We start from the raw sequence: 25,947 nt of genomic DNA, 5'->3' as shown, positions 1-25,947 counted from the left end.
GAAGATACAGTAAGGTAAAACTGTCTCTGGAATGAACAATTGCAGAGACAAAAAACGAAATCTGTTGGATCTTTAATGACAGGCAAGACCTGGTATTTGTAGTGTTGGAGTACCCTTTCATGAAGGTATATACCCATATGAATACAGGTGACCTACGTACAGGGGAGCAACTCTTGCAAGGGAGGTGTGATAGTACGTATTTCCTTCAGGTACAGGGAGGGGGTGTATCTATTCATATACATGTATATTGTATACGAATAGGCATGTATGGTTCAACCGTATAGATGAACCATGGGTGAACCAAACCAAGTTTTAAAATGAAAATTAAAACTCAAAAGTGCAAAACTTCTACTATCTAAAAAGAAGGTTTTGCCCACACCCACACCCCGACCCCAACCTCGACCTCGACCTTGACCTCGGCCTCGGCCATAGCCACGGCCCAGCTCGACGTGCGCGTGCGATTCAAAAGCACCCCATGGACCCCCCACACACTAGAGAGAAGGGTGACTACCTCTCCAAAAGGCTCACACCTTAAGATTGTTATACAAGGCAAAGACTGTAAGACTAATCTATAATACAGTAATAAGAAAAATACCTGTTATCAGCACCGAACACGAACCAGATAGGAGAACTCCAAATAGCACAAACAGGAACAAGCACGAACAGGGTGAGTTGAGTTGTATCTAATAGATACTCTCCTTAAGGTTTTAGATGCCCCACTTCTGCAAACTGGGTTGACCTTGCACCTAGCCCTCCAAGATGAAACAACTCCTAAACGTATAGGTTTACAGTGCCTAATACAAGTACAGTAGGACTCCAACGGCTATACTATCACTCTATTTATAGAAGATACAGTAAGGTAAAACTGTCTCTAGAATGAACAATTGCAGAGACAGAAAATGAAATCTGTTGGATCTTTAATGACAGGCAAGACCTGGTATTTGTAGTGTTGGAGTACCCTTTCATGAGGGGATATACCCATACGAATACAAGTGACCTACATACAGGGGAGCAACTCTTACAAGGGAGGTGTGACAGTACATATTTCCTTCACATACAGGGTGTATCTATTCATATACGTGTACATTGTATACGAATAGGCATGTATGGTTCAACTATATAGATGAACCATGGGTGAACCAAAACGAGTTTTAAAATGAAAATTAAAACTTAAAAGTGCAAAACTTCTACTATCTAAAAAGAAGGTTTTGCCCACACCCACACCCCGACCCCAACCCCGACCTCGACCTCGACCTCGACCTCGGCCTCGGCCACAGCCCAGCCCGACCCGGCTCGACACATGCGTACCATTCAAAAGCACCCCATGGACCTCCCACACACTAGAGAGAAGGGTGACTACCTCTCCAAAAGGCTCACACCTTAAGATTGTTATACAAGGCAAAGATTGTAAGACTAATCTGTAACACAGTAATAAGAAAAATACCTGTTATCAGCACTAAGACACGAACCAGAGAGGAGAACTCCAAACAACACAAACAGGAACAAGCACGAATAGGGTGAGTTGAGTCGTATCTAACAGATACTCTCCTTAAGGTTTTAGATGCCCCACTTCTGCAAATTGGGTTGACCTTACACCTAGCCCTCCAAGATGAAACAACTCCTAAACATATAGGTTTGCAGTACCTAATACGAGTACAGTAGGACTCCAACGGTTATACTATCACTCTGTTTATAAAAGATACAGTAAGGTAAAACTATATCTGGAATGAATAATTGCAGAGACAGAAAACGAAATCTGTTGTATCTATAATGACAGGAAAGACCTAGTATTTGTAGTGTTGGAGTAGCCTTTCATGAATGGATATACCCATACGAATACAGGTGACCTACGTACAGGGGAGCAACTCTTGCAAGGGAGGTGTGACAGTACGTATTGCCTTCACGTACAGGGAGGGGGTGTATTTATTCATATATGTATACATTGTATACAAATAGACATGTATGGTTCAACCATATAGATGAACCATGGGTGAACCAAACCGAGTTTTAAAATGAAAATTAAAACTCAAAAGTGCAAAACTTCTACTATCTAAAAAGAAGGAAATACTCGGTTTTATTAGCTTTTTTTTTGTGTTTTTTTATCCAAACAGTTTTTTTTCCCTTTTAATCTTTTATTGAAATTGGTGTAAACTTACACTGAATTGAATTGTTTATTGTTAGATATTTTCTTTTAATAATTGTAAGGTTATAGTTGTTTATTGTTTATTTTCTAACTATAACTGATATACTATATATATGTTAATCTAGTTTAAATGGTTTATCATCAATTTAAAAGGTTCGATTTCAATTTAACTTGTTTAACTAAACGGTCTCAATTTTAAAACTAAAATTGAACCATTTATAAAATCGTTTCACATTTTCGATTTAAATGGATCAGTTCAATTTCGGTAAACAGTTTTGATTCAGTTTTAACACCCTTACACTGCATGCATGGTGCATAATAAATAAATACATAGCTAACATTGAATTTTAATATATATTATTTGAAGATGGAGCAAGAGAGAGGACATGTTTGTTCGAGTATTGAGTGCTACATGAAACAACATGGTTTGACCGAGCAAGAGGCATGTGATGAATTCAACATAAGAGTAGAGAACGCATGGAAAGATATAAATGAAGGTTGCATCAAACCGACTATTGTCCCAATGCCATTTCTGATACGGACTGTCAATCTTGCTTGTATGATGAGCATCATATATAAGCATGAAGATGGATATGTTAATGCCTCAAAAGTGTTGAAAGAGTATATCACCTTGTCGTTCATTGATCCAATAAATATGTAAACGGCAAATGCTGATGAGCCCCATTATGATAAATTTAGACAGAATTGCAATGTTTTTCGGTTCCTCACTTCCATCACCTATTTCTCCTCCGACAACCATTCATACCATGTACGCCGAACAACTGGTATATAGTCATTCCTATCGATAGACATCAACCATTGGCTCACCACAAACACACAAAATATAAATGTAACAGTAATTGCCTCTCAGGTTTGGAAAAAGTAACTACCAAAACTTCTGTTGTCTGACAACTGACGATGAACCATCAGGAATTTCAAAAGGATCAGCGTTCAACACATTAAAGTGTCTGAATTAATATTTCCATCCAATTCTCATTGGAAAAATATACAATACGACAATCTTAGAACAGAGTGCCCAAATTTGTCCATAATTGTGAACAAGAAATGAATATGTCTTCGAGTCTTAGATGAACTGAAATATAAAACAAACCATGTTCCAGTTCATGCATTAACACCTTGACAAATTAACACCAATGCAAGACATATGTATTCCCTGTGAAAAATCACAAGATACCCAAGATATTAAAATATGGAGAAAAAAAAAAAAAAAAAAGGAATTCGCTCATCAGAGCTCAAAAACCCACTCAACCAGTCTTCGTATGAAAAGGTTAAATTAGTTAATCAAATAACTAATGATTTTTATGCTTAATCAATTAATCTATATAAGCATAAGGGTAAATTACACATCACCCCTTGGTTTTCAAATGAAACTCAGATCACCCCCTGGTTTTTGAAAAAACTCAAGTCACCCCCTGGTTTAGACCCCAATATGCCAAATTAGTCTCTACTGTTAGTTTTATGCTGCTAAGTGATGATGTCAGCCAGTTAAATAAATTTAAATCCCTAAACTACCCTTGACCAATGTTGAAGATGAAGGAAGGATAGTATTGTAACTTTAATTCTAATGTTTTAGTACAAGGGTAAAATAGTCCTTTCATGCCAATAACTAACAACAGAGTAACACAGTTACTGTAGAGGGGGTGATTTGAGTTTTTTCAAAAACTAGGGGTGATCTGAGTTTCGTTTGAAAAGCAGGGGGTGACGTGTAATTAGGGTTAAATTACACATCACCCCCTGGTTTTCAAACAAAACTCAGATCACCCCCTGGTTTTTTAAAAAACTCAAATAAACCCCTCTACAGTAACGATGTTAGTGTACTGTTAGTTATTGGTGTGAAAGGACTATTTTACCCTTGTACTAAACATTAGAATTAAATTTACAATACTACTCTTCCTTCATCTTCAACATTGGTCAAGGGTAGTTTAGGGATTTAAATTTATTTAACTAGTTGACATCATCACTTAACAACATAAAACTAATGGTAGGGACTAATTTGTCATATTGGGGTCTAAACCAGGGGGTGATTTGAGTTTTTTTTAAAACCAAGAGGTGATCTGAGTTTCATTTGAAAACTAGGGGTGATGTGTAATTTACCCATTTAAATTTATTTAACTGGCTGACATCAACATAAAACTAGGGGTGTAAATGAATAGCCGAAATCCGTTTTCGTATCTGTGTTTGTATCTGTTTAGCAGTATCCGAATCCGTCCGAAAGCTAAACGGATGCGGATAGGCTATAGCTATCCGAAAAGCTATATTTACATATAAAAGGATACAATATCCAATTCGTATTTGTGTCCGTATCCGTTTAGCACTATCTGCATCCGTCTGAAAGCTAATCGGATGCGGATTTTGATATAGCACTATCCGAGCCGAATCCGATCCGTTTACATCCCTACATAAAACTAACGATAGGGACTAATTTGTTATATTGGGGTCTAATACAGGGGGTGATTTGAGTTTTGTTTGAAAACCAGGGGTGACATGTAGTTTACCCTAAAAACAAAGTAATGTTGTGCAACTAAATGGGCTAAGACTTCTCTTTTATAGAAAAACCCTAATTTGAAGATTTCAAATAGACTAACGAAATCGAATCATGTGGTGTGATCTTAAAAGACAACCATTAAGTTATCCTTAATTGCACAAAAAGGACAATCCTACCAATGGTGTAATATGAAATCCCCTTTAGTAGATAATTTCATTACACTTTACCCATGCACTTATAACATCCATAATGCACGCTCACAAGTATGGAATAAAATAATCCACCAACAAAGCAAGTGCATTGTTAATTAAACCACGAGTGTTAGGACCAATGACTAATGAAAATATTTGAAAATCCTTTCAAATAATAATATTAAAAATAATATTACTGAAGCCCCAGATCCTAATCAATCATAGTTTGACAACTCATATACTTGGATTTTCACCCTTTTGGGGTGCGGAAATCTTATTGAGGATTAACCCCATTCATGCATACACGTATACAAGAAATGTCCGGTGTGTAGTTAGTTCTGTTAGTAGACATCAACCATTGGAACACCATGATTGCATGAAAATGTAAACGCAATAGTAAGTGCCTCGGTATACAATGTTGGTAAATCGAATCAGGAATTTCAATGGATCAAAGTTCAACACAATTAAGTGTCCACGTTTGTATTTTTATACTCATCTCTATTAGGGAAATATACAATGCGGCAACCCTTGAACAAAGTGCCGAAGAAGAAGTGAGTTTAGATGGTCCCTAAATTCCAATGTGCACCTGAATAGTCAAGTTCCTTAGACAAAGGAGAAGTTGAAGATTCCAATGAGCAATGGTGAGTCTCAAGGACATCTTAGAGTATTGAAGCTTTATACAGACTAGTGTTTGTATGGTTTCTCTTTGTATTTATTTTAGAACATTGTTTATATCAATATATCTATGCTAGACATAGGGTTGTATGTTGAACCCACGCTTGATGTGCATCATTTGTAAGGCATTTTCTTGTTGCTATTTTTTGTGGGAGAAGAGAGGAACATTGAACATAGGTTGTAGGGACCCAAGACCATAATATTTGTAATACTGTCCCAACCTAAAGTCACTAGCTTCCACAATGAATAGGATTGACTTATCTCTAAGAGTGAAGGATCAAACCTGTTAATGTATATAGACTAGTCCCACCAAACTACTAACTCTGTAATTAATTAAGCCTACTTAATTGAAAATTCTAACATATCTGACTTTCCCTAATATAGAATGTGGGAGAGGGAGAGCAATGAGGGAAAGTGCGTGTGAGAAAAAAAAATCTCCAAAATAAACAAGAGAATGAAAAAGAGAAAAGGAAATTTTCAACAGAGGAGATAGAAGAAGAGGGAGAGCTTTTGGATCGAAGGTGATTAAGTTGAGATGGTAATTGATAAACCCAAATTCACACCAACCAATCAGAGGCCGCCATGTGTCCTGACCCAAGGAGGTGGACCATGACAGGACCAGTGAATGACCACACTCCGCGGGCGCTGATCTGAATGACCACACTCAGTGGGCGCTGCTCCGAATGACCACACTCCGCGGACGTTGCTCCGAATGACCACTCTTCGAGGGAGCTGCTCCGAATGACCACACTCCCCGGCCAGTCACGTAGTCCTGATGGACTCAAACACCAGGGACCTTATCTACCATGTAGAAGGGTCTATCCACTAAGAACATCAACTCTACTGGGACACTACCTCCTAGAGGAAGACAACCAACCAAAGAACAACCCTGCTACCCAGGGACTCTATCAACTACAAAGGCCACTCTACATCGCTTAGTTAGTAAGTTCGGGAACAGCAATTGAACGGGAACGGATACGTACGACAATTAAACGGACTAGACAGTAATAATACTTTTAAAAAATCCGGCTTCATAAAATGCATACGGTAATAATATGGTACGCATTTAATACGGGTATAATACGGCATAGACGGCAATAATACTTTTAAAAAAACGAACATATATTCATTATATAACATGCATTCACCACCTAATAAACAAAATAATATCATGATTTTATGAACTAAAATAAACACAATAATATAATATGCTATATAACATCTCTAAGATTATCATTTAACATACCAAAATATCAATAATCTACAAGAAATGAATGTAGATTGTCTGAAAATGAGATGAGCAAGTTGATTACCTTATCATTAAATCATTCTTCCAACATTACATTTCTTTCTATCTACAATGAGATAACCATATATTTTTAACCAGATGTGTTCTTGTGAAGGGGGATGAGTTCCCACTAATTAACCAATACAAGACAAGAGGGAGAGTTCCATATATGGATCTCCACTGTACACATTAGCTACAAGAGACAGAAAAACAAGACTAAAATAGAATAGAGATTGAGCCGTTCTCGCCAATATCACACCAGATTCATTTGCTTCACTACCACCATCAAAGTTCAAAGACCAGAGAAACAAGAGGAGAGTACAAGACTTAAGTGCCGCTTTGTTGAACGGAGATGGGGAGGATGATTGGAGATGGAGGGCGGCTACTGTTGCCTGCTACGGTTGGATGTTCAACGCAAATCGAAAGGGGCGAAAGGGAAAGTGAAATCGTTTCCCTAAATTCTAATCTTTTGGGTATTTTTTTTTAAAAAAAAAACGTAAAATATGCATATTATACGAGTATAATACTAGATCGATTAAAAATGTATTTTTTTAATAAAAATATGGGAAAATACGGAGATGGGAGTATTATACGTTTAAAAATTTGGGTACGCATATTATACTTGTATTTACTAACTAAGTACATCGACTAGGACTCTCTACACCGCCACACTCCATTATAGAAGGAAAGGTACTCAACCCTATCAGGGGACATCCTAACTCGTATTGAATTCTACTATTCATCTGTTTGCTCAGAGAGATCTAACTTAGGCATCGGAGAGTCCTAGGCCGAAACCACACCAGTTCTCCTTTGTCACCCCTTGGTCCTTTCGCAGGTTACGACACTCGAAGGACCGCCTAACGATTTCTTGACGCAATAGATTGGCACCGTCTGTGGGAACGACGCTAGTCATTACCTCTACTAGAAAGTTTTCATATCTGTTCAACCATGGCACTGCGAGGCAAGAAGGATGCTCCCTCCACCAACAATGCTGTGAGGGAGGGGAATGGATCACCTCCTCCAGAGAGTTCAAGTCGTAGAGCCACAGACCATGTCTCCCTGGACAGGGAGATCCCAGCCGACGATCAAGTTATAGAGGTCGAACCCAACAACGAAGTAGTGGTAAAGGTAGTACCTGACCCCAATGCACCAGCAACTGTGGGTTAGATCAATGACCTGCAACATCATATCCTCGACGACCAACGACTCTTCTGCGAGTACCTAAGGCAGAGAGCGGTGAACCACCATCGTAGATGGGAGGAGAACCCCGGGAGGTTACCTCCCAGGGGTGACAGGTCCGAGAGGCACACTGGACAGCAGGGAGAGCCATCCCAACCTCCAAGGAGGACAGCAGACCTCCCAATGCGGTCAGATCATGGGAGAACACCTTCACACCGAATTGTGGCACCAAGTCTAGTGGGCTCGATCAGGAGATCAATATTCCAAGGTCCGTTAGGGGGGAGTTATGTACCAAGGAGGAGCCACTCCGATGGGGATGATGGCCCCTCACGTTCACATCAAGGCTTATCACGACGTGACCCTTCACCGTCCTGCCAATATTCAAGGCGGGAGGGGACTTCAAGGAGAGGAAGAGAACGAGGCCACAGTAAGGGACCAGCCAGGCGTGAGCGACCATCATGAGATGAGGAGCTAGATAAGAGACTCTGGGAGTTGGACGAGAAGTTGGAAGGACTGAAGAAGCAGACCAAGGGTGAGACACACTCGATCCCTGGACAGCATCCATTTCAGAGGAGATCATGTTAGCCACACTCCCATCCAGGTTCAGGTTACCCACCTTTGAACTCTACAGTGGAACCACGGACCCCAATGATCATATCAACTACTTCAATGGGATGATGACCCTATATGGTGGGTCGGATGTGGTCTCTTGTCGAGCATTCCCTGCATCCCTCAAGGGTGTGGCGACCTCATGGTTCTCCAGACTACGATCGAGGTTGATAGGTTCGTTCGCAGAGCTATGCGAGCAATTTGTTATCCGCTTCCAGACCAGCATCAAGCAAAAGAAGACCACGGTCAATCTACTGAACATGATCCAAAACCCTGGGGAGTCCCTCAGAGAATATGTCACCAGGTTCACCAAGGAGTCCTTAGAAGTCAGAGACCTAGATTACTAGACCCAACATGCTGCCTTGGCTGGTGGTATCCGAGACATGGAACTGATCAAGGACCTAGCAAGTTATGAAACCAAGACCATGAAAGAACTCCTAGAACGATGCAACCAATTTGCCAACATGGCAGAGATAGTACAAGAATAGAAGAAGGCGATTGAAGCCAAGCCCCAGGACAACAAGAGGTTGGCGACGAACGATCGCAAAGAAAGTAAGAGGTCGAGGACTGAGCGTCAGGAAGACAAGGGCGACTGCACCACGGGAATGGGAGATTGTCACCCATAGAGGAGTGAACGAGCAAGCAGTCCAGAGTTCACACCCCTAAACACTACTAGGTCCCAAATCCTTATACAGATCCAAGACCGTGACCTAATCCGATGGCCATGACCTATGCTAGCAGGACCTGAGAAGAGGAACCCTAACAAGTACTGTTTCTTCCACAAGGACAATGGGCATGACACAGAGGATTGCTACCAACTGAAGAGGGAGATAGAAAACCTTGTGAGAGCAGGAAGCTTGAACAAATACATAAAAGGAAGGCGTGGCGGCCATTCGGGCCAAAGAGATAGAGGTCATGACTGAGAAAGAGAAGAACCTAGAAGGGAAGAAAGAAGGACAGACCGAGAGAAAGATCGCCCAGAGGAACGGAGGGATGCCGCTGAGCCTAGTGGCACCAAGGGAGCCCCCATCCTCATCATACTTGGAGGACCGGGGTAAGAGTCCACTAGGAAGGCCAAAGCCCATGCCAGGTTCGTGGGAGTAGCGGAGAGGCCAAGCAAGGTAGCCAAGTCCAAGACAGTGATCTCCTTCTCGGATGAAGACTTGGAAGGACTAAACTTCCCACATGAGGATGCCCTGGTGGTACAGGTGGAGGTAGCTAACTAACCTGTACACAGGGTGTTGATAGATACAGGAGCATCAGTAGATGTACTCTCCCTGGAAGCCTACCGACAGTTCGGGTTTGGAGACGATTAACTCAAGACAGAGCCAACCTACCTCCATGGATTCTTGGGCGCCACCGCCTCCATCAGAGGCACCATAGAGCTACCCATCACCTTTGGAGAGCATCCTCAATAGGTGATCATCATGGTAAACTTCATGGTCGTCAGGTCCGTGGTGTCATTCAACGGCCTCTTAAGGCGACCATCTCTGATAGCCCTTAGAGGTGTTGTATCTCCACTACACCTAAAGATGAAGTTTCGCACTGACAATGGAGTAGGCGAAGTCCGGGGAGACCAGAAGAAAGCAAGGGAGTGCTACGTGACCTTCGTCAAGAAAAATAATGGTAACACCCATGGGATGGCACTCTGCATAGAGAACTTGATCAGCGACCAAAGAGATGAACTGATAGAGAGAAGAGGAAGGCCAGTGGAGGACCTCGTCCCATGACTACTTAGCAAGGATGACCCCTCTAAGGTCGTACAGGTTGGCTCATTGTTGAGCAACGAGCAGAAGGATGAGCTTGGACGTCTACTCCAGGCAAACATGGATGTCTTCGTATGGTCGACCCCTGACATGCCAAGCATACCACGGTCCATAGTAGAGCACCGACTACATGTCGATCCAACCAGGAAGCCCATTCAGCAGAAGCGGTGCAACTTTGCCCTCGACCGACAACCAGCTATCAAAGCAGAGGTCGAGAAGTTTAGCTGATCGGGGTTCATCAGAGAAGAGAAGTTCCCTACCTGGCTCACCAATGTAGTTATGGTACCCAAGCCTAATGGGAAGTGGAGAATGTGCGTCGACTACACTGATTTGAATAAGGCATGCCTGAAGGATGAGTACCCACTTCCCAGGATTGACCTATTGATCGATGCAATTGTCGGCCATGAGAAGTTGAGCTTCATGGACGCCTACTCTGGATACAACCAGATCCTCATGCACCCTATTTGAGTGAGCATGACATTAGATTCCAACCACGGACGGCCATCAAAGGCCAAGCTTTGGCTGGCTTCGTCGCCGAATGCACCCTATTTGAGGTCGAACCAGAAGCAAAAGAACCGGAGGAGCAGGATCCAGGATCGTGGGGAATGTTCATGGATGGCTCGAGCAATGCAGCAGGAAGTGGGGCTGGCTTCATACTCACCAGCCTCGAGGGATTTCGAATCCAGTATGCTCTCCGATTCACCTTCTAAGCATCCAATAATGAAGCAGAGTACGAAGCACTACTAGCTGGACTCCGAGTAGCCAAGGCCATCCAAGTAACACACCTATCCATTCGGAGTGACTCCTAGCTTGTAGTGAACCAGGTGAATGGAGAGTATGAGGTAAAGGACAAGCGAATGACGTCATACCTAGCATGCGCTCGAGCTTTGATCGAGGGGTTCATGAAGTTTGAGATGGTTCGAGAATGCCACCGCCGATGCCCTATCAAGGCTAGCCAATGACGAACTCCGAAACTTGGCCAGTGCAGTCTACGTTGAGATCTTACATGAGGCAGGAGAAACAGGTTAATGAGATTGAGGAAGGGCCTAGCTGGATGGACCCTATACTCAAACTACCTACAGAACGATGTCTTACCAGAAGACAAGGTCGAGGCAAGGAAGATAAGGATGAGAGCTGCAAAGTACACCATTCTGGACGGAGTACTATACAAGAGGGGGGTCACAGCACCACTACTCTGGTGCTTGGGACCCAAGGGAGCCAAGTATGCCCTGACAGAGGTCCATGAGGAGATTTACATAAGCCACATGAGGGGACGAGCCCTAGCCTACAAAGTCCTCCGCCAGGGGCTCTACTGGCCATGAATGCAAGAGGAAGCAATACAGTATGCCAAGAAGTGTGAGCAATGTCAGTTGTTCGTCCTAGTACCCCATCTACCCGCCACCAAACTGACATCAATCCTCAACCCCATTCCCTTTGCCATGTGGGGGCTGGACATCTTAGGCGACTTCACCGCAGCATCAGGGAATCGCAAGTACTTGGTGGTCATCATAGACTACTTCACCAAATGGGTTGAGGCGAAGCCATTGGCCAAAATAACAGAAAATGAAATGGAGAAGTTTGTTCGAGACAATGTCATCTACAGGTTTGGGGCACCGAGGATACTAGTCTCAGACAATGGGAAACAGTTCAACAACCCCAAATTTAGAGCATTCTGCCAGAGCTACAACATTGACTATCGGCTTGTATCGATAGCCTACCCACAGACCAATGGTGAGATGGAGGTGACGAACAGAACGTTGCTAGATGGAATCAAGAAAAGGCTAGAAGGAGCCAAAGGGAAGTAGGTCTAGGAAGTACCAAGTGTCTTATGGGCATACCGAACCATAGTAAGGACACCCATAGGAGAAAGCCCATTCCGCCTAGCGTACGGTACAGAGGCACTGACACTAGTAGAGGTCCTCGCCATGTCCCACAGGGTACTGCAATTCAATGAGCGCACCTATGATGACAGACTCCGAGCAAACCTGAACTTCCTGGATGAGGTTCGTGAGAAAGCACTCCTAAAGAACGTAGCATACTAGCAAAGCATTGCCAAGTACTACAATGCCAGAGTAAGAGAAAGACTGTTACACCAAGGGGACCTAGTCCTAAGGAAGGCAAGTGCATCGCAACCACGGAAGGAAGGTAAGTACATAGTTTCCAAGCAGATACGTCCGGGGACATACCGCTTGAAAACTCCGAGGGGCAAGAAGGTAGACTGTACCTGGAACTTAGAGTCCCTGAAGAAGTACTACCAGTAAGAGGAGCAGCAATAGTAGTAGCATAGTCGGCTGTCAGCCATAGTACACAGTGAGTCACATTACAATTACAGGTTTTCAAGGATAATTTGAAATTTTATATTGGGATACATTTGTCTACTCCTACCCATCAATCGGATCGCTTCCACTACACCAAGGTCCGTAGACCACCAAGGCTCAATGCCACCAGGGTCCTTAGACCACCAAGGCTCAATGCCACCAAGGTCCGTAGACCATCGAGGCGTAATGTGTCACGCCCCTATTCCAGACAAGGAATATAATATCATATAAAGGGTGACTAGGACGACGCGTGTCATCCTACTAAACCGCCCGGATCACTGACACAGTGTCCCAACGCACAGTCATATCCAATATTAACACAATATAATATCAGAATGCAGAAAAGAGGAATATTACATTCCAAGGATCAGTAGTATTGCGGAAGCGTATAAATCGAATAGTTACAAGATGTTCAAAGCTAGATGATAAATACAGTAATTAGTTACATTTCCAATGATCATCTAATAACTATCAAAAATGGTATTACAGTAAGTATTTCACCATAGGCCTTAGCCTCAAAAGTAATCAAAAGGGATCGAGTCCCGAATATCCTCACGGCCCGTAGGCACAATCATCGCAAGGACACCCGTCGCCATGTTCCTCAAACACGGCCTCCGGTTCCTCCTCACCGATCTCATCGTATCCCGAGGGCTGAACTCCAAGTCCCGCGAGATATCCGTCACCTGCACCATAATCTAAAAAAATGTGCGCACGAGGGGGTTAGCTCCACTGAGCCGTGAGGGGATGGGAATGCACAAACACGCAATTCACATAGTCCAATGATGCATGCACATGTTAAGTCCATTTTTCCACCTAACAAACAACTAAGTCAATGGCATATGCTACTGTGACAACTCGGGAGACACTGTGGGTCACTTAACTTATCGCCACAATGAAACCTCAATTGTCACGTGGGACCTACGCCGATCGAAGCCTCCAAGACCACTCAGTGGCAGACCCCTGATAACCAATACTACCATGACTGGCCTCTCCCACCTCCACAGAATCCGGTGTCGATTACCCAACACCTAAACCCCTGTTGGTAAGGGTCGTAGCATAAGGGTGTGAAATCCTAGCCACAAATATACTACATGCAAGTCCTATCGTCCCGAGAGGTAATCCGGGCGCATCAACTTTTCATCTGGTTTAGTGCCCGGTTACCAGCACGGCACGGCGCATACAGTTCAACATGACATTCAACATAATTTCTTCATAAATGTTTATAGAGTTCGGGGTTCCGGCACCGGTACCCACCGGCACCGAGACCCATCAAGATACAACATTATCAATCAACATTATAACACATAGATATAAAATTATGCAATATGCGCACACATGCTTATTAATTATAATGAGTACATAATATATAGTGCAATAGTAATAACAAGCCCAAACAACCAAACCCACTCACAACGTATATGCCAAGCACCCAGTTTATCAGTTGTCGCCTCGATCAAGCAATAAGCCACAAAAGTGAATATTTTAACCTATACAAAGAGTGGAATAAGGTTAAACGAGCGAAAGGAACGGATCCCCAAAAGATCTCCCATAAACACTTAAGTATAGGGTTTCGAGAGAAGTGGTTGCGGGAGTGGTTTCATGCCCAAATTCCGCAACCACATGTAAATCCTAGGAAACCGGGACAGTTTTAGTCAAGGTCGGATGCGGATGTGGTTTCGAGAAAACTGAATCCAAGTGTAAATCCGAGCTTCACAGGGGCTCGGGACAATTTTTGCCAAGGTCGGATGCGAGATGTGGTTTCGAAAACTGAATCCGAGTGTAAATCCGACCTTCACAGTAATCCTTCTCGGGAAGGTAGTTTCGAGGGGTTTCTTGCAGTGCGAAATCACATGTAACCCTCACACCTTCAGGTCCAAAATCCGAAGGATTCCCCTCCAAGGACCCCATTTCAAGTGGTTTTTAAGGCACAAGGACTTCTAGAAAACTCTATCCTAAGCTCCTTAGGGTCCAACCTTAAATCCCCCAAATGGCAATGAGAACCCTCACATTAGAGCTCATAATGGAGTGAACTAACTCCACCATAGCTTGGCTTTAAAGCTCCATCTACTCCCTAGGTTCCAAGAGAGATCTAGGTCAATCTCTCCCATTACCCAACCCCTTTTTTGAAATCCAAAATAGAAGAAGGAAGAAGCTTACCTACCCCCAAGATGAGAGCTCCACGATTTCTGCCCAAGAGATGGGGTTTCCACCTTCCTCCAAGCCTCTCTCTCCTTCCTCCTTCTCTTTCTCTCCTCTTTCTCTCCTCTTTCTCTCCTCCACGATTTAGGGTAGAAGAGGATGTTGAAGAAGAAGTAATGTTCTCTCCCCCTCCTCCTCTCTTTATAATAAATGGGTCTATGGGTACCCTTAGTCAAATGGGTCATGAGGCCTAATGGGTCAACCCATTAGTCCTATGTGGGTAAGTGGATGGAATAACCCATCATTGGGCCAATAGGTTAAATGGGCCTGCCCACAACCTTAATTAAGGAAAAGCCCATTCTTAGATGGGCTCATATGAGATGGGTATAAGTCCCCAATGTACTTCCTAAAGGTACGCGGGACCCGAACTTAAATTATTCCCTTCTCTCATGAAATAGCTCGAGCGGTTCAAGCCCGGACCCGCACTTCGAGGTTACCAAGGGAAGAATAATTAATAAGACTTGAGGCTAGAACTTACTTTTCCCCCTGTCATGGTTTATTACCCATGACCCCGAACAGCTTCGCCACGGCAACGCTAAGCTCATCACCGAACGAAATATCCAGCTGAGGTGACGGTCCAGGATGCTCTCTCCTGAACTCCTCGCTTCCCGGGCTGGTACTTGGAGGGTAGTCGACGAAGTCGCCGTCCACGAACTTTCCCCACTGGCGGTTGAGGAATCTTTCCTCCACAGGCAAACCCGTGCTGTGGTCAACGATTTTGTAGCTAGGTTTGACCATCATGGAGAACAGGTCACCAGCATACATGGCAGCGGTATCTACACGTCACGAGAAGAAATGATATTTAATTATATCCCGGGGTACGGGTATAACATCCCCCCCACCTTATAAGAAATTTCGTCCTCGAAATTTGACGTACCTTGTAAATAGGCAAGAAAAGGGTATTTTGCCCGCATTTCTACCTCTGCCTCCCAAGAAGCTTCCTCTTCCGGATGGTTGCACCATTTTATCTTCACATAATGAATGGGCCGGTTGCGAAGATGAACAACCTTGCTGTCCAAAATCTTTTCAGGCAGCTCTTTATAGGACATGTCGGCCGCAAGTTCTGGTGGTTCATGCGTCAATACATGGCTTGGATCATGGACATACTTCCTCAACATAGACACGTGGAAGACGTCGTGCACACCTTCTAAAGATGGAGGGAGTGCTAACCGATATGCCACCGGTCCAATCCGTGCAAGGATCTCAAAAGGTCCTATAAATCTCGGACTCAGCTTGCCCTTCTTGCTGAAACGCATCACCCCTTTGGAGGGTGATACCTTAAGGAACACTTTATCGCCAACAGTGAACTCAAGGTCCTTCCGTCTCAAGTCTGCATAACCCTTCTGCCTGGACTGAGCCGCCTTGATCCGCTCACGAATCAAGTCCACCTTCTCGCATGTTGCCTGAATCAACTCGGGTCCAAGAATACGCCGTTCACCTACTTCGTCCCAATATAACGGTGTCCGACACTTCTTCCCATACTGAGCCTCAAACGGTGCCATGCCTATAGTAGCCTGGTAACTGTTATTGTAAGCAAACTCAATAAGTGAGAGATGCTCGTCCCAGCTGCCTTGCATATCAATGGCACAAGCTCGGAGCATATCTTCTAATGTCTGAATAGTCCTCTCCGACTGTCCGTCGGTTTGAGGGTGGAAGGCTGTACTAAAACTCAACAGTGTACCCATTGCCTTCTGAAACCCTCCCCAGAACTTAGATGTAAATCTGGGATCCCGATCGGAGATGATGCTCACAGGAACTCCATGCAGACGAACTACATTATCAATGTACAAGCGGGCCAGCTTGTCCATCGAATAGGTAATCTTCATGGGGATGAAGTGAGCCGTCTTTGTCAATCTGTCAACGACAACCCATATGGTATCGACACCTCTAGGCGTGCGGGGCAACCCGGTGACAAAATCCATGGTAACATGCTCCCACTTCCACTCGAACAGGCAATGATGTAAGAGGCCATGAGGTCGTTGTCTGTCCGCCTTCACCGGCCGACAAGTAAGACATTTTGCCACATACTCAGCCACATCCCTCTTCATTCCACTCCACCAGATAATATTCCTTCGATCTCTATACATCTTCGTACTACTGGATGAATAGAATAGGAGAGTCATGGGCCTCGCTAACACTTCCTTCCTCAACCGAGGGTTACTAGGAACACATAGCCGTTGTCCGAACATGAGAACACCACTCTCTGTTAAAGTAAAATCCAGCCTCATGCGTGTCCCCCTTGATAGCCTCAATAACCTTTTGAATCTCCTCATCAGAAGCCTGGGCTGATTGAATTCGCCCTACCAGTGTGGATTGTATTGATAAAGCTGATAGAGATAAGGTAACACCATCAACCAGAATTCCAGGTCCATCCTTCTAGCTTCCTCGATGAGTTTCTCACTGGTGCTAGTGATGCCAGTGACAAGGACCGAGATTTCCGGCTCGGCGCATCCGCTACTACATTTGCCTTGCACGGTGGTAATGGATAGTACAATCATAATCTTTCAACAACTCCAACCACCGTCGCTGCCTCATATTGAGCTCCTTTTGTGTAAAGAAGTATTTGAGGCTCTTGTGATCACTTGTATATTTCGCTCTTCTCACCATATAAATAATGTCTCCGGATCTTGGAGCGAAAACCACAAGGCAAGCTCCAAATCATGGGTCGGGTAGTTCTTCTCATAGTCCTTCAATTGCCGAGAAGCATAGGCCACTACCTTCCCATCTTGCATTAGAACACAACCCAAGCCCATTTTAGATGCATCACTGTAGACTACCATCCCTCCAGTACCATTAGGAATGGTAAGTACTGGAGCGGAAACCAGCCTCTGCTTGAGCTCTTGGAAGCTCTTTTCACAGCTATCAGACCACTCGAACTTCACTCCCTTTCGGGTCAGTCGTGTCATAGGAGCGGAGAGCCTTGAGAAGTTCTCAATAAATCTCCTGTAATAGCCAGCTAGTCCCAGGAAACTACGAATGTCTGCCACATTCTTGGGTATCGCCATCAACTCACGACTTCACCTTGCCGGGTCAACCTCTATACCCTTACCGAAACAAGGTGTCCCGAACGCCACCTGTTGTAGCCAAAACTCACACTTACTGAATTTGGCGTACAACTGTTTCTCCCTTAGGCGTTGCAATACTAGGCGAAGATGGTCTGCGTGCTCCTCCTCGCTCTTGGAATAGACCAAGATGTCATCAATGAAGACAATGACATACTTGTCTAGAACATCGTGGAACACCCGGTTCATCAACTCCATAAAGGCGGCCGGGGCATTGGTCAGCCCGAAGGACATGACCAAGAACTCATAATGACCATAGCGAGATCTGAATCTTGTCTTGCGATATCACTATTTCGATCTTCAATCGATGGTACCGACCGGAGATCAATTTTCGAGAACACCTTCGCACCCGTAGTTGATCGAATAGATCATCGATCCTAGGCAAAGGATACCGGTTCTTGATTGTCAATTTGTTGAGCTCACGGTAGTCAATGCACAGACGCATACTACCGTCCTTCTTTTTCACAAACAACACAGGTGCTCCCCAAGGAGATACACTGGGTCTAATGAAACCCTTCTTCAACAGGTCCTTCAACTGCTCTTGTAGCTCCTTTAACTCAGTTGGGGCCATCCTGTAAGGTGCCTTGGATACTGGGGCTGCACCAGGAATCAGATCTATCATGAACTCTGTCTCGCGATCTGGTGGCAACCGCGTTAGATCCTCAGGAAAGACATCTGGAAAGTCTTTCACCACGTACAACTCTTCCAAAGGCCTGCCTTTGGCTTCAGTGTCTATCACAGATGCTAGATAACACTGACATCCCTCTGCCAACAACTTCTGTACTTGGAGGGCAGAGATGATAACTTTCTTGGGTCTCTCCCGCTTAGTACCCATAAACACAAACTCTTCACCTTCAGCTGGTTTGAATAGAACCTTCCTCTCTGAACAGATTAGACTGGCTTTGTGAGTTGATAGCCAATCCATTCCCAAAATCACATCAAAGTCTTTCATATCCAGCAGTACTAAGCTTGCTTCGAGTCCGTGACCACCCACACATACCGGGCAAGGATCACAAACCGAGTTAAGTTCAACCTTGCTACCCGTTGGTGTACTGACTATCAGTTTCTGGGCCATTAGCTTTGGTTCAATGGACATCTTCTTAGCAAAACTAGGGGACACAAAAGAGTGTGATGCCCCCGAATCAAATAAAGCATAAGCAGGCTGAGAGCAAACAAGAACGACACCTGACAAGCAACAGATAACCAATCATAGAAACAAAAGCTATTATATGCACATCTTAAGAGTAGAGTGCATTACCTGTAATAACACTGGGATCGGCCTGGGCCTCTTCATTTGTCACAGAATACACCCGACCTTGAGATCTATGGGCCGGAGCAGGAAGAAGAGAACGCACAACTGCCTTGGCTTGGGGTGCCTTCTGTGTAGCTGCACCTGGAGGACCTATCATCCGCGGATGAGGACAGTCTCGAACCATATGCCCGGACTCCTTGCAATTGTAACATATAAGAGTCTGGGAACCATAGTGAGGAGTTGATGTAGGCCTGGGTGCTTGCACCGCATCTGACCTCCGGGACTGGACCGGAAAAGTAGTAGTGTAAGATCCTCTCCTTTGGAATTTTGTGGATCCCCTAGGTTCGTGAGAGGTCATGGGCCTTTTACCAGCCTGAATGGCCCTGTAATTCTCTCTCTGCTGGTCCTCAATCACCTTAGCGGCCTGGACCGTCTCAGCGTAAGTAGGGTACTTGTGTAGCACCACAGAAGTACTAATGCTAGGTCTAAGCCCCTTCTCAAACTTCCTAGCCTTCACATTCTCGGCCTTCATGTGTACCGGGGCGAAGTAAAACAGCTCCTCAAAAGCTTGCTGGTACTCAAGGACCGATTTGGATCCTTGAAAGAAGCTCATAAACTCAGACTCCTTCCTATCACGGAAGTTTTGAGGGAAGAAATTTTTGAAGAAGACTTCCTTGAATTGAGCCCAAGTTGCCTCTGGGTGAGTTGCCCAAAAATGGTCTTTAGAGGAGAGCCACCACGCATCAGAATCACCCCGGAGCTGGTAGGTAGCACACCGGATCTTGTCCGTGTCATTGCACTGTATCACTTCAAAGATTCTCTCAAGATCCCTTATAAATGTTGCCGGGAAAAAGGAATCATGGGCCATCTTGTAGAAGGTTGGAGGACGATGTTTCGAAATCTCTCCGATAACCTAGCAAGATCCACCCAAGCCGGAGTCACCGCTTGGACCGAAGGAGCCACGAAGTGGAAGGTAGAATAGGTGCTGGCACCTCTTGTGTCAAAGGAATTTCGGCAGTGGCTTGAGCCAGAGGAACACTAGGTACAGCAGAACCCACAGGGGCAGGTGGGGGGAGGATTGACTTGCACAGGAGGAGGCACTGGCTGCCTTTCCCTAACAAAGGCTTGGAACATAGCCGTCATGTTTTGCATAAATTGGCGCTGCTCTTGTTGCGCCTCCCTATGCTCTCGTTCCATGGATTGCAACCTATTGCTCAACAACGCGGCGACATCCGCATTATTACTAATTGGCGGTGCTACCGGTAGAACCGTATTCAAGCCTCACCGGCCTCTTCCCTAGCAGGAGAACGGTTGGCATTTGACCGTGTATTAACCATGGTTCACACCTGGTTACAGTCAACACCCACAGTTATAGGCACAATTGCAATATTAAGCAAACCAATCAAAAAATCGATTTGCAAAGGTAAACATAGGTTACACGAGGGGTAAGGGAAGCAATTATGAGGGTAATAAACATTAGAAACAAGTTGGTTAAGCAAAACAGGGCCAAAAAACCTTTTCTGGCAGGGTCGGATTTACATGCGGTTTCACTAGGCTGCATCCGAGTGTAAATCCGACCTTCACAGGACCAAAGGCTGGTCTCGGGAATCCGCGGATTCACAGTCGGATTCAAAATCTTGCATCCGAGTGTAAAACCGCATGGCCCAAAAACAGAATTTCTCACTCGAACTCTCTTTCAAAACCCAAATTTCTTTTTCCAAACACCCCCTACGCTCTGGAGAACCCAAAACCGCACTCGTTCCTTGCTCCCTCTCCCTTCTAGGTGGATTTTTGGCACTCAATCCACGCACAACAGCTCCGATCGAGTTCAGGTATGCCCTCTTCCCTCTCTATCGATCTATCTCTTTCTCCTTTCGACTTCTATTATGGAGAAACCCCAAAATCCATTTCGGGTTACCAGATTTGGGTTTTTTTTTGTTTTCTCCAAGCTATTTAGATGGATTTTTGTCCATCCTACCTTCGTTTCCCTTCATATGCAACCTAGTTGGGGCATTTCCCCCAATCTTGCACCATCACCAAGGGTTTGGGTTGGATTTTGGAGAAATCCCCAAACCCTAACCGAAATTCTATGTCTTTTTGCCCAATTCAAGTTCGGTTTTGCTAGGTAGGCTTGGTGTATATCATTTGGGGTTGTCTCAAGCCATTACTTATTTATTTCTTGCAAATTGGAACTTCAAGAATCACATCTGAATTTTCTTTTAGAGATTCAAGCATTATTTACCACAATTTAGCTCCATATATTGCTTGAACTAGGTATTTAGTATAAACTTCATGTGTTAGGTGTACTATGGCCATGTATATATATTGTGTACTATATCATTCAACTTCCAACCAAATTCTGAAAATTTCCTCTTTGGGTTCATAGTATAATTTTGTTTTCAATTCAGTCCAATTTTGTTTGAACTAATTGCTTGTATGATATAATGCTTCTCCAAGCATAATGTGGCCATGTACCTTTATCCTCTATGATTGCATCTACATAGTGGCCATGCATCAAGGTCTAGGTTCTAATTCCTTGTTTCTTTTCATTGTATATCTTCTTAGGCCTTAATATCCAAGCATTAACTTAATATATTTCTGTATTCTCGGCCTTCTTTGGTTGCAGGTTAGGGAATCTAAATGGCTCCTAGAACAAGGCGTGCACGGGCCGAACAAGCTGCCCCAGTTGCTTTGGATACGCAATGGTTCCAAGACCTAGAGAAACAGGAGATGTACCAAGACCACTTTCGCTTTAAGAATATCTTGGAGGGAAGAGATGTGGTACTGGAAGACCTCAAGGCCTACAAGGTAGGGCCGAGATTTGAAGCACTGGGGTGGTCCAACCTCCTCAACCTTCCAGAGCCATTCTATCCCAAGCTCGTTCGTCACTTCTACGCCAACCTCGCACACCGAGAACCTAGGCACGCGAGATTACCGATCCTCTCTTATGTCAAGGAGTCACCATATCCTTCACAGGGGCACGGTTGGGTGCATCCTCAATGTAGCCATCCGGGAGAGAAGACCTCACGCACCATGGAAGAATCCCTACTCCTTTCTCGGAGAGAGGCATACAGGGAGTTATACAGGGAGCTTACACGTGGGGCATTCGAGAAGAAAGTGCTCGAGACTTCTTTTGCCAATTCTCCCGGATACTCGAGTCGGATTGTGCAGACAACATCGTGCCTATAGCAGGTCACCGCACCATGCCTTCCATCTTCGTAGGCTATGTGGCCTATCACCTCTACAAAGGCATTCCCATCTGCCTGCCCTACATTATCATGCGGACCATGGATCATGCGGGGCGAAATCCCAGGAGGAACTTAGATTTACCCTATGGGAGGTTGCTCACCACTATTTTCCAGCATTTTGGAGTTGACTTGAGTGAGGAGGATCAAGACTTAACCGAAGATCCACCTCTAGATCGTAACGCAGTGGCGAGGATGCGAATTGCGATGGATGCATATAGTGATGGGGAGCCATTGGTCCCAGCAGAGGGTCACGGGCCGAGCCTCAGTGCAGGAGCCTCCTCCTCGCCCGGCCGTGCATGCGGCCTCTTCATCCGCACTTGCTCCTAGTGGGTCTGACATCGATAGGATTCTTGCAACTCTGGGCCAGATGAGCACCAACATGGCTCAGGGGTTTGAAGGAGTGAACACTAGGCTCGATGCATCAGACAGACGCATGGAGAGCCTCGAGCAGCAGATGGAGGACTTGCACTCCTACCTCCATGATGAGGGCACAGAGGACGAGCCTAGTAGTGATGATGAGATGGAGCAGTAGACCTCCTGTCCATTCCCACCATGCTCTCAATGGACCCCTAGCTTTTTGTCTTACCATGTAGCAAATTTATTTTTTTTTTTTTTTTTTTTTTTTTTTTTTTTTTTTTTTCTTTTTCTTGGTTGTAAGAACTCGAAGTCTCCAGTTCAGCTGAATTTTTGTAATCACTCATTTGGCTTATGGAAATGTATTAACAGCTGAAATTAAGGAATATATCTATAATTATATACACATGTCTTTCATTTCACTGTTGTCTATTATTTGCTATTGTCTTCGGCTTTCTCCCTAAGCTAGTCTTCTCCCTAGCATTCACACACATTCCAATTATGCATTGTTGGAAGCTTTTAACTTAGCAACCTATTGTGGAGAGTAAATCACAAATCGCTTAGATCGTGGGTGGTGCAGAGCATCTCGCTCTGATACCACGCTGTCACGCCCCTATTCCAGACAAGGAATATAATATCATATAAAGGGTGACTAGGACGACGCGTGTCATCCTACTAAACCGCCCGGATCACTGACACAGTGTCCCAACGCACAGTCATATCCAATATTAACACAATATAATATCAGAATGCAGAAAAGAGGAATATTACATTCCAAGGATCAGTAGTATTGCGGAAGCGTATAAATCGAATAGTTACAAGATGTTCAAAGCTAGATGATAAATACAGTAATTAGTTACATTTCCAATGATCATCTAATAACTATCAAAAATGGTATTACAGTAAGTATTTCACCATAGGCCTTAGCCTCAAAAGTAATCAAAAGGGATCGAGTCCCGAATATCCTCACGGCCCGTAGGCACAATCATCGCAAGGACACCCGTCGCCATGTTCCTCAAACACGGCCTCCGGTTCCTCCTCACCGATCTCATCGTATCCCGAGGGCTGAACTCCAAGTCCCGCGAGATATCCGTCACCTGCACCATAATCTAAAAAAATGTGCGCACGAGGGGGTTAGCTCCACTGAGCCAGTGAGGGGATGGGAATGCACAAACACGCAATTCACATAGTCCAATGATGCATGCACATGTTAAGTCCATTTTTCCACCTAACAAACAACTAAGTCAATGGCATATGCTACTGTGACAACTCGGGAGACACTGTGGGTCACTTAACTTATCGCCACAATGAAACCTCAATTGTCACGTGGGACCTACGCCGATCGAAGCCTCCAAGACCACTCAGTGGCAGACCCCTGATAACCAATACTACCATGACTGGCCTCTCCCACCTCCACAGAATCCGGTGTACTGATTACCCAACACCTAAACCCCTGTTGGTAAGGGTCGTAGCATAAGGGTGTGAAATCCTAGCCACAAATATACTACATGCAAGTCCTATCGTCCCGAGAGGTAATCCGGGCGCATCAACTTTTCATCTGGTTTAGTGCCCGGTTACCAGCACGGCACGGCGCATACAGTTCAACATGACATTCAACATAATTTCTTCATAAATGTTTATAGAGTTCGGGGTCCGGCACCGGTACCCACCGGCACCGAGACCCATCAAGATACAACATTATCAATCAACATTATAACACATAGATATAAAATTATGCAATATGCGCACACATGCTTATTAATTATAATGAGTACATAATATATAGTGCAATAGTAATAACAAGCCCAAACAACCAAACCCACTCACAACGTATATGCCAAGCACCCGGTTTATCGCTTGTCGCCTCGATCAAGCAATAAGCCACAAAAGTGAATATTTTAACCTATACAAAGAGTGGAATAAGGTTAAACGAGCGAAAGGAACGGATCCCCAAAAGATCTCCCATAAACACTTAAGTATAGGGTTTCAGAGACGAAGTGGTTGCAGGAGTGGTTTCATGCCCAAATTCTGCAACCACATGTAAATCCTAGGAAACCGGGACAGTTTTAGTCAAGGTCGGATGCAGATGTGGTTTCAGAAAAACTGAATCCAAGTGTAAATCCGAGCTTCACAGGGGCTCGGACAATTTTTGCCAAGGTCGGATGCGGATGTGGTTTCGAAAAATCGAATCCGAGTGTAAATCCGACCTTCACGAGAATCCTTCTCGGGAAGGTAGTTTCGAGAGGGGTTTCTTGCAGTCCGAAATCACATGTAACCCTCACACCTTCAGGTCCAAAATCCGAAGGATTCCCCTCCAAGGACCCCATTTCAAGTGGTTTTTAAGGCACAAGGACTTCTAGAAAACTCTATCCTAAGCTCCTTAGGGTCCAACCTTAAATCCCCCAAATGGCAATGAGAACCCTCACATTAGAGCTCATAATGGAGTGAACTAACTCCACCATAGCTTGGCTTTAAAGCTCCATCTACTCCCTAGGTTCCAAGAGAGATCTAGGTCAATCTCTCCCATTACCCAACCCCTTTTTTGAAATCCAAAATAGAAGAAGGAAGAAGCTTACCTACCCCCCAAGATGAGAGCTCCACGATTTCGCCCAAGAGATGGGGTCTCCACCTTCCTCCAAGCCTCTCTCTCCTTCCTCCTTCTCTTTCTCTCCTCTTTCTCTCCTCTTTCTCTCCTCCACGATTTAGGGTAGAAGAGGATGTTGAAGAAGAAGTAATGTTCTCTCCCCCTCCTCCTCTCTTTATAATAAATGGGTCTATGGGTACCCTTAGTCAAATGGGTCATGAGGCCTAATGGGTCAACCCATTAGTCCTATGTGGGTAAGTGGATGGAATAACCCATCATTGGGCCAATAGGTTAAATGGGCCTGCCCACAACCTTAATTAAGGAAAAGCCCATTCTTAGATGGGCTCATATGAGATGGGTATAAGTCCCCAATGTACTTCCTAAAGGTACGCGGGACCCGAACTTAAATTATTCCCTTCTCTCATGAAATAGCTCGAGCGGTTCAAGCCCGGACCCGCACTTCGAGGTTACCAAGGGAAGAATAATTAATAAGACTTGAGGCTAGAACTTACTTTTCCCCCCTGTCATGGTTTATTACCCATGACCCCGAACAGCTTCGCCACGGCAACGCTA

The 25,947-nt window shown here is 44.5% G+C and overlaps 1 long non-coding RNA gene across 1 annotated transcript in view; it reads left to right on the top strand.

The window, feature by feature from the left end:
- Positions 1-3,961: 3,961 nt before the first annotated feature.
- Positions 3,962-25,947, top strand: part of LOC122651518 — a 33,437-nt gene continuing 11,451 nt past the window's right edge. The window contains exons 1-3 of the long non-coding RNA XR_006331469.1: positions 3,962-3,972; positions 5,435-5,438; positions 23,104-23,109. This is a non-coding gene — a long non-coding RNA (uncharacterized LOC122651518). The remainder of the gene's footprint in view (positions 3,973-5,434; positions 5,439-23,103; positions 23,110-25,947) is intronic.

This window comes from Telopea speciosissima, chromosome 2 (genome assembly GCF_018873765.1).
Source record: "Telopea speciosissima isolate NSW1024214 ecotype Mountain lineage chromosome 2, Tspe_v1, whole genome shotgun sequence".
Classification (NCBI taxonomy): domain Eukaryota; kingdom Viridiplantae; phylum Streptophyta; class Magnoliopsida; order Proteales; family Proteaceae; genus Telopea; species Telopea speciosissima.
The sequence above is the reverse complement of the archived record's forward strand: the minus strand, read 5'-3'. Positions and strand labels throughout refer to the sequence as shown.